The sequence below is a fragment of the Myiozetetes cayanensis genome, unplaced genomic scaffold, assembly GCF_022539395.1.
Source record: "Myiozetetes cayanensis isolate MyiCay16 unplaced genomic scaffold, myiCay2020 scf2-11, whole genome shotgun sequence".
Lineage (NCBI taxonomy): Eukaryota > Metazoa > Chordata > Aves > Passeriformes > Tyrannidae > Myiozetetes > Myiozetetes cayanensis.
In genome coordinates, this window is record NW_026087411.1 from 4,570,981 (window position 1) to 4,586,502 (window position 15,522).

Sequence of the window (15,522 nt, forward strand, 5' to 3'; positions counted from 1 at the left end):
TAACTACACACTCAAGTAACACCCAGATATTCAAGCTTTCCCCGTCAACATGAATAGACAAGAAAAGGGAAATGCCAAGATAAAGAGACAAGTGTTGCTTTCATATTTCTAGACATATTTCTAGGCTAAAAGCAATACCACAATGTTGGTCTTTTAATAAAAACACAAAGTTGTTTCCAGTGCTTTCCACTCATGGAAACCCTCTGTCAGAGTTTGAGAAAAGCTTTCATCTGAACAGAAAAAAATTGGGATTTTGCTGGCAGAAAATCTGGGAAATCCATCCTCTGCATTTCTTATGCTGCTTCCAACCTGCCACTCAGGGTTCTATAAAAAGGTAGACCTCTACTTCTCCATTTTTTTGTGAAGGGATGTGAGAAGGACAGTGGCACAGGACAGAGGAAACTGAATCAAGAATTTAACACAGCAACAACTCCAGTCATTTGGGGAACAATCAGCCCATTTAGAAAAAAAGAATCACATAAAAGTGTGCTGGATAACAACATTGGAAAATAAATTACAAAGGAGAAGCTGATACTGTAAACAAAGCCAAGTACCCAATTAGAGATACTCAAGGCTTTTATTGTGAGAAAGCCAGTTAATCCAACAAAATCCTTGTTCATTTCTTTTTTAAAAAAGCACAAAAAATTCTGTGCCAGAGAAGCAAACCCCACAGAGGAGTTATGTTTTACCTCCAATGAAATTTAGCAAGAGGGTAAAGAGCAAGATTCATATTTTCTGGAGAGCTTTTGTTGGGAAAAAAAATATCTGGGCATCAAATCATAACATCAAACCTAAGGAATAGCAGGGATGGAACACTCATGCTTTGAAAATGAAGCCTGCACATTTCTTTTTTTAGGCTATCTAATCAGCTTTGCTCTGCCCCTGTGGCTGCACCACTGCTCTTCAGTATTGTGTCCCAAAAGGGCACTGAAGCATCTGAAAAGCACCTTTATACTTTTGCAGCCAGAGAAACAGCAACGTGCCCACAGCAGAAACCTCACTCCTGGGCCTTCTTCGTTCAAGATAGGCAAGTTCCTGGGATGAAAGCAACAAACATCCTTGACTATGACATAGGTGTTTTATAAGTAGGCTACCTGGGTTGTTCTGCAGAGGAGAACAGTGCAGTGAGACCCGTCAGTGCACACAATTTAGGGTGTAGGGAGATGGCAGTGCATGCTGGAATGGGTACTGGAGTCTGGTACTTACAATGCCTGACTCCGAGCAGGACAGACATATTCATCTTCTGTTAGGATGTGTTATCCTAAATAGAGTCAGCTGCATCAAAGTCATCAGTCAGGAGAGATGGGCTAATGCTGACAGGGCTGCAAGTGAGGCTGCTGTGCAACCTGGCCATGGATGAGGCGCTGTGGTGAGAGAGGCAACCAGGGGACCACAAACTATTTCCCATTTCAGCACAAGGGAAAAGCCTGGGGAGCATCAGAGGTGCACTGCAGTGCTGTTCCGAACAGATGGTTGGTCTCAAACGCATTGTGGGATACCAGGAAACCTCCAGAGACTGAAGTGTCTTTGCCACCAGTCCCACTGTCCAGAGGTGGAACCCAGCAGCTCTCCAGATCACCTGTCACACTTAGAGGTGAGCCATGTTATTGGATGCAAAGGAAGAGGGGTTTGGAATTGCGTAGGGCTTCCAGGATGCTTAGTGGGGAACCAAAGGGAGGAAAAAATGGAAGATTTTACCTTGGCTGGGGAATGTCTAAGAACTACATAGTCCCTGCTGAAATTGCTTGAGTTGTTTGAAGTCCTATTTCTTGGGCTGACAAAGGGGCAGGTTAAAAAAGTAGACAGTTTTTAGAGATAGTTGAGGTGCTTCTTCTCAGTCTGTAGATTCAAGATACAAGATAATCAGGAGGGTGTTGGATTAGTCATGATTTGCATTTTATGGAAAGTTAAGCAATCCAGCTTTGACTCATAGTCAGTGATAATTGAGGTAAAAATTTGTAGGGACTATGAATTTCAATTTGAGAATTAAAAAAAATTTAAAAAGGAATTATTAAGCATAAATGCACTGTGGCTTACTGGAGGACAGCACAATTTCTGACATTTCTTGTAATCTGGATAATGAGAAGGACATTTATACTCACAGCAGGAACACTGTCATAGTGTAAATTTCCTTGATGATCTGTATGAAAAGCAGCAGGTGACTAAGGAAAAGAAAGCTTATTAGTTTTATTATTATTTAGTTTTATTAGTGCTGGTTGAGAACTTCTGGATGGTGTACTTGCTGACAGCAAATCTGGTGTTCATCAAAACTGAAATTTGGTGTGAACATTTTAGTGTTTCTTTCTCAAGGATGAATATGCCCTGCACATCCCAGACCAGCTAAGACCACTGAAGCTTTCAATCCCCTGCCAGAGTTTGCTGGCATCTGCATTGTGAGGTTATAATTCTGCCACTGGCAACACAGAGCTGTTGCTTTCCTGAAGGCCTCGGAGAAATTACAGCAAATGCTTTGTCTTCTTCAGCATCAGCTCACTGTCCTGATGACCAAAAATAACCCTAAAGCCAGGTTTTCTTAAGATTTGCCAGTCCAGAGAGAGGTAGAGTTGAAAAAAAGGAGAAGCAAAAACTCCAAATAGGACAATAGAGAAAAGCAGTAGTGAAAAAAACAGCCAAAGAGGTTTCCTGGTCTCTGCTGACAAAGAGCAGACATCCTGATAAATGGATAGGATAATCCTTTATCCATTGTGTGTTTCATCTGTAGGTTGTCTCTGACATATTACTCACCATTAAATACCTGCCACCTGTGCTTGAAAGGACCTTTGTATTCCAAAAGGTACAAGAACATCCTGCTGAGGTAATCTTCTAGGCTATTTAGGCAGCTCTCTTGCTGAACTGTGTCCCTGAGGACATTTTGATGTGGAGTTGTCTTAATTGTGAGCCACTGTGCGATATATACAGCTGTCTGAATTGGATACCTCTTGTGGAGGAAGATGATGAGCTGCTGCTGGGAAAGAGAGGTTTTTTTGGAGGTCCCAGCACCTTGAATCCTCTTTACTGTCTATACACAAATACTGTCCTAGCAGCTGTTGAGGGCTGTTGGGCCTTAAAAGCCTTGTGTGCTCTTGGGAAACGGAACAAGAAAACACCTCTAAAAACTCCTGGGGACATCAGTACTAAGCCTTTGTCTGAGCAGCGGATTGAGTGTCAGTTTGGTACATTACTATCACTTCTTTCACACATATGGAAGAAAAATATGTGTCCCATGGCTGAAGGAAGGGACCTATGTAATATGTGACCTCTGCTATACTGATAAATAAATGTCACCTCTTCAGAGATGGCTGAACAGCCTCATGTCACTCTCAGGGATGCCACATAAATGCAATATATGGCTTTTCTTTGACCTTACCAATGTTTAACTTGGTCTCCTCCACCTTATTACTTTGGTTTGATTAATTTATAGATAAGGTTTTTCATTTTCACAAAGTTTCACTTGTGATGATTTTCAGTAACAGGGTGAAGCTGCCTTCCCTGTGTAGACTGTGCATCCATCAGAAGAATCTGCTGCCCTTTACAGGCCTGAAGTCCTTTGGAAATCTGTCTTATGCTAAACTTTTTTCTTGAATACTGAGCATTTTCTCCTAAACTTTCTCCCAGACCTCCCTTGCTTGCAGTCACCTGTGAAGGACTCCTGAATAATTCAGCAGAACAAAGTGGCTGTCAGTACCCTTTGCTCAGCACTGTCCAAAGTTGAGCCATGCAGTACCAGAGGCTCCATCACATCCTCACCTGCCCTTCTGGGACACATAGAACTCCTAGACCATTTTTTCCTCCACAAAAAGACATCCAAATTTTACTAATTGTATCTCTGTTCTGTATCAAGCAAGCAGTTAACTCCCAATAATTTTGGGCAGCAACCACCTTCCCACACTTGTCAAGGTGATGCCAGAGCCTGCAGTCAGCAGAGGCAACCCTGTGTGTTGACATTAGATATACATCCTTATAGCTGCATATGCGTACTCTATTGATGAATAAGTTTCCCTCTAAAACTCACTTTTCTAATTCAAAAAAGGCACAGAAGACATGCCCTTTTTATAGAGAATTGCAAATTACCTGTGGGTACCATTAATTTAACAGTGGGTGTTGCATACAACAGTTCTGGGTCTGTTTTAACACCAGCCTTGCATAGTCACTGGGGCAAGGTGAAGGTTGGACAGAGAAGGGCAACCAGTCTGCCATGTGGGGCTCTGCAAAATATCTTCTTTCAAAAGCATTTCCAGAAAAAACCCCTTTGCTGACAACCCAAAATGACTGACTCCAGTTTCCCCAGTGCACATCTTTCCTTGACCATAGGCAGATTTCAACATGACGATGCTGGAAGCTCTGATACGGTTTTATGTGCAAGCCCTGTACTGTGCAGAGAAGTTGTGGATGGCTGCAAGAGTCCCCTGGGAAATATACCTTCACTGTGAAACAACCCATGGGGAAAAAGAACCCCAGCCTGCTGTAACAAGCACAAGGCACTTCTTCCAACAGAGTCCTTCATGTGAACCCTGCCCCTGGAATCTTGCCCTGCTACTGGTCCTTGCTCACTCATTTGGAGGACAGCAGGTGATAACGGCACACATACACACATATAGATATACATTCATATACAGAAGTATATGGGGGGGAGAGGGGGTAGGTACTGACACTGGGAAAAAATTCCAACATCTCTTTTCAAGCCTGTAACACTCAGCTCTAAACCCATGAATTTTACTATGCTGCAACTCAGACTTCTGGTTTTTCTTTCTGCCCTGAAATTCATGATGCCTGGCTAATGAGCTTAAGCATGGCTGTCAGGACAGTAGCTGCAGTGCAAAAGAGACAAAAAGCTTCAGTTTGCTTCTGGAACAGGCTTTCCTGCCTATGGTAACAGAAAAGGATGCTTTGGTTCATAGAAAATGAGCCTTTCCAAATTAATTTTGCTGGGCATGCAATGGCATCTTCCTGTCACTGTAAAATAAATTCCTTCTGAAAAAAATCCTGTTTGATAAACAGCTCTCAAAGTGATTTTGTCAGGTCAGAATTTAGAAAAGAAATCTCCTGCCTGCAGCAGGTCAAAGTCAGGGAAAAATAGAGATGGATTCTATCAGCTAGAGGCAGCTGGGATTTTTCCATCCTGAGTGCCCTTTCTTAACAGTGTGGAATGCTCCCAAAGCCAGCCACTCTGAGCATGCTTCATGCTCAATTGCTGCTCCGGTTAACTGAGCAGGAGGCAAGGAAAAGCTGTGTTCTGAGTGAATCCTTAGAGCTGGGTCCTCGCACTAGCTAAGCAGGGCCCCTGGAAGAGCCACATCCTTGGACTCAGAGCAGATACCCTATGCAAAGACACGCTCCAGGTTCACTAAAGTGGGCCAAGTGTATCTGCTCCATAGGGCACAGACATCCCCTCTGCGTTAAGCAGGCCTGGGTGAAATGACTTGCTCTGTTTGATACAGGATGACAGGCCCCTGCAAGCCAGGGCAGGACCTTTGGGCTGTCAGCTGAGGAGTCCCAGATCTGGAAACAGGCCAGGCACCTCCCTGAGGACCAGGAGCTGCTCAGCTTAGTGCAAAGAACTATGAATTCTTTCTATGTGTGTGGGTGATGCAGCCTGGCCAAGCAGGGATAACATTTACCTACCTGTAGTGTACAGTGTTGCATAGATATGAACAGTGTCTGTGAAGCTCAGGTTGGCAGGCAGGCTTAAACTTTCCTGCCACTCCATTAGGGGTTTTTCTTTTGGAATCTTGATGTATTTTTTATTCTGATATCCCACAGCAAGTGTCTGTGTAAGTGTTGCTCCTGAGTGGCTGGTGCAGAATACGGGCCAAGTCCAGATTTGCCACTGGATGCTATGGCATCCTTGCTACCCATTCCTTGTCTCACAGCCTGCTGAGAGCTTCCTAGGCTCTGACCTTCCTGCACACATCCCAGATATGTTAACTGCCATTGCAATTTTATTCTCAGCCTGCTCAGCCTATAAAATAGTAGAAATACACCTTTCCAGTACACCTTGGAATAAGCAGATTTTTTTTTTTTTTAATGGATATATCTGTGCAAGTTCAGCAGGGTCAGGAGACTGTTGCAACTTGAGGGTCATGAGGACAGCCTATTTGTCTACTCCTATGATTTCTAGAGGAAGAAGACATCAACATGATCAAGGTGTTTCTGTCCTAGCAAAGGGCTCCTTCCCAGTGCCACAGTCTGGATAAGTGAAGCTCTCTAGGCTTTGAATTGGAACATGCTGAAAGCTTGTCTGCCTCAGACCTCCTCCTACCTCCACTCTCTTGGTTCCACAGAGATCAGGTTGTTGGCTATGCAATGTTTGACAACCCTGGGCCATTAATCAAGCTATTATTTCCCTCCATTTTCCATTAATCACATGAAATGTATCTTCCCAAAGTATTATTTACTACTAGCTCATCTGTAACATATACTCCATTTCCCTTTAGAATGAAGGCCCATTCCCATTCTGTGGCATTGCTGAAGGGTTTTCTAAAGCAGATGGTACTACCACCATCTTTTTCCAGGCCCCTTGCAAACTCTCACCTCATCCTACAGTCTGTCTATACCTGTCTCTTCCAGCCTTGTTCAAGTGGTGGGCACTTACTGTCTTACTGTTTCTGCAGCCAATAAAACCTTAGGGTGGGAGTTGTGAGCCCACAGGTATCCTTACACAGAGCTCTACAAGTCTTATTTGCCCCAGATCTCTTTGTTTCCAGTATTTGCCTTTTCATTTCCATTCATCCAATGAAAAGCTTCATTTGGCTGTGCAAGTCTTTCTCTGCTTGGCAAATTAAAGCTGTTTTGTCAAAGATTATTTCTGGGTCTTGTAGTTCTCTGTCTTTTGCTCTCAAGCCCCTTTGTTCCATTCCCACTGACACTAACCATCCTGTTCCATTTTTATATGTACTACTCAAGTTCATGTGCTGTTGCTATTCCTCTCTGCCTACATGTGATGAAGAGTCTCCAAACCAATTTCAGAAATCAAGATCAATTGTCACCTCTTTGACTAATGGTCAGTGATACCTCCCAGTTACTTACAGAGGGCAACTGAGCCAACCATGAGAAACAGATTTCAGGGATAGGAACAGAAGGAAAGAGAGGAAGGAGGGAAGAAATGAATGACTGGAATGGGGAGAGAGACGGAAAGAGTCTGCAATCCCACAGTGAGACAGAGAGTCAGAGTCCATGAAAACTGAATGAATTATTGATGAAATAATAAAACTTTTCAGGGATTTCTATGCTAACTAATAACTGAGTTAACTCTTATTAAATGGCAAACTCTCTGCTTATGCTACTCAGCACCAGGTCATGATAAAAGCAGCTCTGTTTTCTTCTAATCCACACTGTGCTAAAAGCTGTCAGGATTTGTCCCCAGAACTCACACACAGAAAAAGGAGCTCTCAGTTTTCCTTCATGCTTCTTCTGTTATCTGTACATTAATCTCAGCAGACAAGAGAGATGTTGCCCTGATGTGAAAAGTCCTAGCCACATGCCTACATGAAGTTCAAAAAGGCAACGGTTGAGAGACTTCAGTTTGCCTAAAGAAAAAATTAGTTCTGCTCTCACTTTTAAAAGTGGGGCTGCAGAAGCTTACAGATGTGGGAAGCATCCGGCAATAAGCCTGCTCAACTCACAGAGGAGAACACAAGAAATGAACATTTTTTAATCTTGGGGTAGATAGCTAGGTATTGCAGTGACCTTAGGAAAGGCAGACGTCTGCCTCACTTGAAATCTTGGATCTGAACTGTTCTGAAGTGACATGCTTCAATTCAGCGAGAAGTTGTCACATTCAATCATATAGCCTTTAGATGGAAAGGAAAAAACCTTTGCTGTTCTTTGATTAGCCTGGAAGGTTATCGTAGCCCCATGTTATTTTTTTTTGTCTATGAGCAACATGGCTATGAGGTTAATACGTTGAAGATATTCTACAATGAATAAGCCTTCAGAGTCTTAGGAAGTGGTTGTTGGAGAGAGAAAATAAATTTTTATAGGGAAAGCAAATATGTTCTATCAAACTATCTAGTGTTCCCAGAAGAAACAGACACAGTTTCATGTGTACAGACCCTTCTTCAGAACAGAAAAGCAGCAACTTCGAAGAAAAGCTCGGATTGCAGGTTGGTCGTGTCTGCTCTGAGGGTATAGTGTGTGACATTTCCTCTGGTGCTGACAGTGCTTCTTTCAAGCAAGGAGTTTCCCAAGAGTAGTTGTATAGAAAAAATCAACGGTATAGTAATTTGCAAAGTAGGAAAGAAGTGCATTAGTCAGGACAGGCTAAAAGCTGGTCCACACTGGCTCGGCTATCAAAGAAACGAGGAAGAGCTTCTTTACTGAGTGGGTGACAAGACTCTGGAACAGATTTTCCAGAGGCGTTGTGGAGTCTCCTTCACTGGAGATATTCATGAACTGCCTGGACACAATCCTGTGCCCTGTGCTGCAGGATGACCCTGCTCGAGCAGGGAGGCTGGACCAGTTGACCCACTGTGGTCCCTTCCAACCTGACCCATTCTGTGATTTGGTGATTCTGTGAAATAAACTTTCAGTTAAACAGGATAGTGATCAGTGCTTGGATGATTTGAGAGAAGTGGTGTGTGGTGGGTTGACCTTGGCTGGCTGCCAGATGTCCACCAAGCCACTCTATCACTCCCCTCTTCGGCAGGATAGAGGAAAAATATAGGACAGGTATGACATGGATCAAGATAAGGAGAGATAACTTATCAAGAATTGTCAAAGGCAAAACAGACCCAACTTGGGAAACACTGATTTAACTTATTTCCAATTAAGCAGCATAAGATAATGAGAAATAACAAATTTAAACACATCTCCCCACCCCTACCTTCTTCCTGGACTCATCTTCACTCCCAGCTTCTCACCTTCTGCCCATGAGCAGTGGGATGGGGAATGGGAGTTATGGCCTCTTCACAACACTTTGTCTCTGCTGCTTCCTCCTCCTCCCGCTTTTCCCCTACTCCAGCATGACATCCACTGCTCCAGTCTGTATTCCACTGGATACATCCTTTGCAACCTTCTCTAAGGTGGGTCCTTCCCATGGACTGCAGTTCCTCATTAACTGCTCCAGCATGGGTCATTTCCGTGGGGTGCAGTCCTTCAGAAACAGTCTCCTGCGGTGTGCGTTCCTAGTGGAGTCACAGGTCCTGCCAAGAGTCTGCTCCAGCATGGGCTTCCTGTGGGGTTGCAGCCTCGTTCAGGGCATATCTGCCCTCTCCAGCATGGCATACACCATAGGCTGCAGGTGGATATCTGCTGCACCATGGAAAAAGACACAGCTGTTCACAGAGCTACAGACTCACAGAGATGCTGGTCAGAGGGGACCTGCTTGGAGCTGAATTCTCACCAAGGGCTAGATCAGGGTAGCTGTGGTTTTGCTTATGTGAGTTCTGAAATCCTCAGCTCCATCTCACCAGTGTCTGGGGATGCACCGCCATCCTGGCAAAAAGATTTTCCAATGCCCTACACAAACATCCCAAACTGCAGCTGTGGCTGTTGCCTTTGTTCCATCACCTCCACCTACCAAGGACGATTTGGCTTCGTTGTCTTGGTATTTACCACCCAAACTATAGGCTGGGAATTTGATGTCCCGTTGGTTTCTGATTTTCCAAATAATTCCTGTCCGTTGCCCTCCACTGCTCCTTTTATTTCATACATTCTAGGCCTGGATCATTTTGGTAGGGAGCAAGTGGACCGGCAGTCTGGGCTCTGGTGGGATTGTGGAGATGTCATATCCAATACCACTTTTGCAAAACTGAGTTTACAGGTTCAGTAAATTTCCAAGGTCTATTGCAGATATGGAGCAGCCCTTCAGTTCACACGTGCACCAAGGGAGTCACCGAGCTGTGGGAAACAGTGTTCCTTGCTATGAGTTTGGATAAAAAAGCTTGGGCATAATGGAACTGGTTCTTCTAGATTTGGGGATCACAGAAATGGAAGCTGTGCAAGTGGTATCTGGTTTTATAATAAAGGCATCTGGGGTTTAAATTTTACTCTTCGAGAGTGGAATTATTTTGCTTTCTGATGTTCTTTGTCAAGCAACTGACTAGTGTTGTTGGGCATCATGATCTCACAATAATCCTGAAATGAGGGCAGCATTTTTTCTGAAGTGGTGAGTCTGCCATACCTATCATTTCTTCTGTATATACCCTAGAGCAGAAGTCAGCAGCTGCAGACAGAGCTGTTTGCCTGCATCTTCTCAACTGTTTTTGAAAGGATAACCTATATTAGCCAACCTTGAGTTTAAGTCAGCAACAAAGCTTTCATTTCCTGGAACAAGAATGTGCAGAAAAGATCAACTGCTCCTGAAATCCATGGGCTCCTAATCCTTTTAACACCTCATAATCAGAGTGCACAGGACGCCGTAGGAGAATCTAGTAGAAAAAATTAGCAAGAAACAATAATGAAATATAAAAAATGGAGCTCTGGTAAGCTCCTTAGAGAAGCACATTTAAATCTTCTTTTTGAAGTTGTACATTCAGAGATTTATACACTATTACAAAACTAATCAGGGTTCTGAAATATTTAATATCACCTTTTTTCATTACTTATGGTTACATAGCTTTTCACGTGTTACATTCTGTCATTTTCCTTTATCAAGAACTTTACATCTTTTTTATTTATTTTATGCAGCGCTTTTCTTTCCCTCTTGAGCATTTCAAATTTATTCCATGCTTTATTCACTGACTAGTTAACTTATTGTCTTTGAGAATCCACTGCATAAAAAATGCCTTTATTCCTTTAACAGTGAGAGTCCAGATGTTTCCAGCTACACTGAAGCTGTATTTTGCATGAACCTATAAAATCAGGGTATTAAAAGACTCTAATTCCCTCCCCCCAAAGGAATTGTATTAATGTCACAACAAAGCAACTAGATTTGAATCCTATCTCATCATCTTCACTCAAGTTTTAAGTTCTCAGTCAGATCAGTGGGTCTGGGAAAATATTAGTGATTTAGGCATTTGAACTGGGATTTAAAATCAGCTGAAAGAGGTTATATGCACAGCTCTCATTTTGCTCATATTCTGTAGTGCAGGAAAGAGATGTAGGACAGGATTTTCTCGAACTGAGAAATACCTGGAATATTTTCACTATCCTCCCAACTATCCCATCTCTCTTCTTCATGTTTTGGGTTAAAATAAATTGTTTGTGTTCTTTAAGTTGATAGATCCCCATGTTAATGTTGTCATATTCTAGAACAAACAACTTGTCTCTGCCTTTCTGCTTTAAAACTTCTCACACTTTAATACATTTGGAAGTTAGAATTTGGAATTTGCTATATCGCTCTGGCAATAAGCCCAACATGTACATTCAGATACATTTATACATCAGATTTTCCATCTGCAGCACCAAAATTAAATACTTGCTGCCTCTCAATGATTTCATCCTCATTTCCCCTACTTTCCGTCTTTCTTTATGCAAAGCTTTGCCTCCATGAAGATGTTGGTGAGCAAGATATATATCTATCTATATAAAGATACATATATATATTTATTAATCTTAGCTAGGGACAATGGCTCAATTTATACATGTAGCTGTAGAACTGGTGTGTTATATAATCAGGAGCAAGTTAAATACACTCCTGTTTGTGTCCATAGCTGACCCTCAGCTTTAACAGCTTTAACAGGTCAAAAAACTAGAAGCCTTACAGAAGGCTCCTAAAATCAATATCTGCTCACATATTTTCAAGTGCCTGCAGCGGCACACACATCCCTGTGACTCAGAGTAAGTTGTGTTTGCAGTATCAGATTGGATAACCTTCATTTTCTCCTTTGCACATTCTAAAGTGCAGCAAAATGTGTTGCTCCATGAGAGATGACACAGCCTCCAGCTAGAGTTCAGTCAGGTGAGGGGTTACTGACAGTTTATCACAGGCAAAGGAATCTCTGGACTGCTCCAATGCAGCCTATCCATTCTGAAGCCTTACCATGCTCGAGTTTAGCATGGTTTCCTAGGACACAAGGCACATGTGATCATGCTGCCTGTCAGGCAGTTGCAGCTCAGAGCACTTAAGTCTCCTGGCTAATCTTACCCAAATTTGACAGTGGTCTCACAGATGTGGAGTACCTTGACATTTTGTGGAATGAAATGGACAGGGACAGAGCAGTCTTCACCATGGCACCAGAAAGCCTGCACTGTAAGGCCAGTCAATGTGAGACATCAGGGGAGACACATGCTTCATCTCAACATGCTGCTAAGCAGGACAAGCATTTCTGGAAGAGAAAAGTCTTGGGGGAGTGTGTAATTTGTGACACATAACTAGGCCCTGTCTTCCCCAAATCAGCTGGTACTGAGGTAATCTAGACCTAAAAAAGGGCTGTAGCTTCCTAGGGTGGGCTTGTGCCATCTCCAATAGCAAACAGTGGTGGTGATTCCCTGGGAGGTGTCTGTGACTGTCAGGTGAGCGACGTAGTTGGGAGCAGACAGCTGGGCTCAGCTGCCCACCTGGGGACTGGTCACTTCAGGATATGTCCTGATTTCTACTTAATACGGTCACAGAAAATTCTTCTTCCATATCCCGTGTGTACAGAGAATACCGAGTACGTAGCCTTGGAATTTATGAACAAGATCCATGCACTGTCCATCTGCATTGCCTTTGCCTTTTAGATTCTCACCACCTAGGCCCCCTCCTGCTGCATACAAAGCTGATCCTGTTTGTTATGGCTCTACTGGTCCATGCACAGTCCAGCTGCACACTGTGGGTGCAGTGTTCGTTTTGTTTCTGGGTTTTATTAGGAAGTGGTTTTGTTTTCTTTGGCAGAGAGAGTTTATATTAATGATCTGGTTTGAGTTCTATTCCTTTAATACAGTCAGCTGTCAACAGCATTATGCTACCTCTGTACCCCCGACAGTGTAAAGTGCCTGTTCTGTCCAACACTGGCCGCTCTTCCTCCCCCAGGTCCAGACCTGATAAATAAAACAAGCCCTTTGGCTACCCTGAGACAGCTGCCCAGCCCAGGTGCATGTGGGAACAGTGCAAGAAATACACCCAGAGCCAGCAGTTACGGATAATGACAGTGCTACCCCATTTCCAGGGCACAGCATTTTGGAAATGCCCTTGCTCCTCCCACCAGTGTGAGTGTGGAGCATGTTACCTAGGTGAAACCATGGACAGGGATGTTGTGAGCAGCACAGGAAAACAGCCTTGGCACAACCACACACCCCTTTGTGTGCAGATTTAACTACCATCCCTGCAGCTGTGCCAAACCAAAATGCCTGTCGTTCTGGAGTGTACAGACCAACCACACCAACTAAACAGAGAAAACAGAGACAGACCTCCTCTGGAATTTCTGTCAGATTAGGACAAAAACAAGGGCCTTGTGAAAACACTTCAGGCCTTGCTAATTGGCTGTGGGTCTTCCCCTTACAACTGCCTCCCACTCAGGCAGGGACTCTGCCACGGGCATCCTGGTGTTTTCCTTCATCAGACAGCTTTGTGGCAGGCCCGCAGATGTTTAGAAGGTTTTCTGTACAGCCACTTCCCAGGGATTTATGGACCAACCCCAACTGCTCATTCTACTGCAGCTTAGATGAAAGGATGGAAAAAAGCAGAGATAATTTTTCTTTCTTCTGTCTCCTGGGGGCTAAGCCATAAACACACACTCAGAGCATACCTATAATTTATCTTTCTTTACAAGCTAAATGTTCCTTGTAGAAACTCATTTAAAAAACCAGCTCTGGTTCCCATTCCCCCTCCCCCTTTTTTTTTTTTAATTGTGTCTTATTACAGCATAAATGTTCTAACCACTATTCTCACTGTTCTGGTTGATTATGTGACTAAAATACAGTAATACTTGTCTCCTATCATTTTGTCTGGTGCCAGTTAACTGATAAAATAATGATTTAGGGTATGTTTTACTTCTTATATTTTACTACGTTCTGTAAAATGTTGAGATGAGTCATTAAAACGCTTTTCTCTCCCATTTTTGCCTTCTGCTTGTGATTGGGGGCAATGCAGCAAGTCACATGTCTTGCATGAGCTTGGGGGCCATCTCCTTAGACACAGATGATTCATGCAGAATGAAACACATCATCACCTGGACTCTGCAGGACTGATCAGAAGAGAAAATGTGTTTTTACGAGATAATTCTGGGGCGATTTTTGCAAAACCCAAGTGCTTTGAAAATGGAAATATTTGGAAACACAACCTCTGTGACTCAATGGTCCTCAAGTCTGGACATCTTCACTCCTTCACTCTGCTGACAAGACTCCAGGATAAGGGGATGTATCCTTCTGTCTGGTGGGTACTCATGACACCTTGTTTGCTCCAAGAGAGGAGAATGGCCACATGAAATAACTGTGCTGAAATTCCCACAGAGGTTCCTGCAAGTTATTCTACACTGGCAGACTTAGACTGGGGATGTTTCAGTAAAAAACAAGCTCCTTCATAGAGCAAAGGGTTAGAAAGAAGTGACTTAACCAAAATGTCAGAGGAAATGCGGGAGTTAGGAGAAGAGGGAGCAGACCAGAACGAACACTGCTATCTCCTCCAGCTTACCACACCAAAAATGTCACAGGTTTGACTGACACACAAAATTAGTGCCCTGCTGTACTTTACAGCAATTTTGAACCACTGTCACAAGCACAGTGCAGAAATACTGCTGACAAGCAGGTTGGGCCAACAGTAAGGGAAAACAAAACTGAAGAAAACTTTGATTTATCAAAATTTTGCTGTCATACAGGAAACCAGCCCATAGGGTTACGTGAAACTCTGCCTATGGCCTCATCTAACAAATTTGTTAATGGTACAGTACTGAAACACCTGTTTAGTTTGAATTCACTGAGTAAATGGAGAGTTTGCTTTATTTTAGTGCTGACGTGGAGTTGAAAGTATAGAGACCAGAGGGGAAGTCTGTGTGTCCCACTGAATACTGTGAACACTGAGCATTTTAAAAGTGATGGAAGGATGTTATACCTTTTGCCAGTTTGGGAAGATCATTGAAAACTGTATCAAGAGACAACTGGTGAAAGAGATAATCTTTATTTAGCCAGCTAAAAAATACATCATACACAACTTCATGGAGAAAATTATTGTTTATTTATTACAAACTTTTGTGCAATACATCTTCCTTTCTTTCAAGTCCTATATAGGACTCAAATCCTATAAAGGGGAGGTGAAAAAGGATTCCTTCTTTAAGTAAGGTTTCCATATATTTCAGGAGGTTTTAAAAGGAGATGTATGGAGACAACTACATGTACAAATACATGTCCATATAAATATTCCTCTGTGTGTCTGTGCATATGGAAACACATTTGCTTTAATCTCTGAAGAGGGTGGAAAAGTGATTTGATGCCTACATATTTTTACTTGTCTGCTGTTAATTCACGTGACAAACTCTGGACTATGGTAGCTGTTCTGGGAAGTGCCACTATGATAACTTATTGTATAACTTCTTGTTCTGGTTCCAACCAGAACAGGGTTAATGTTTGCAGTAGCCAGGAGGGCCATGGCCAGGACTCTGAGGTTATTCTATACCACATCATGTCATGTGCAGGGGATGGGGAAGGGGGTCCCTTCCAGTCAGGTAC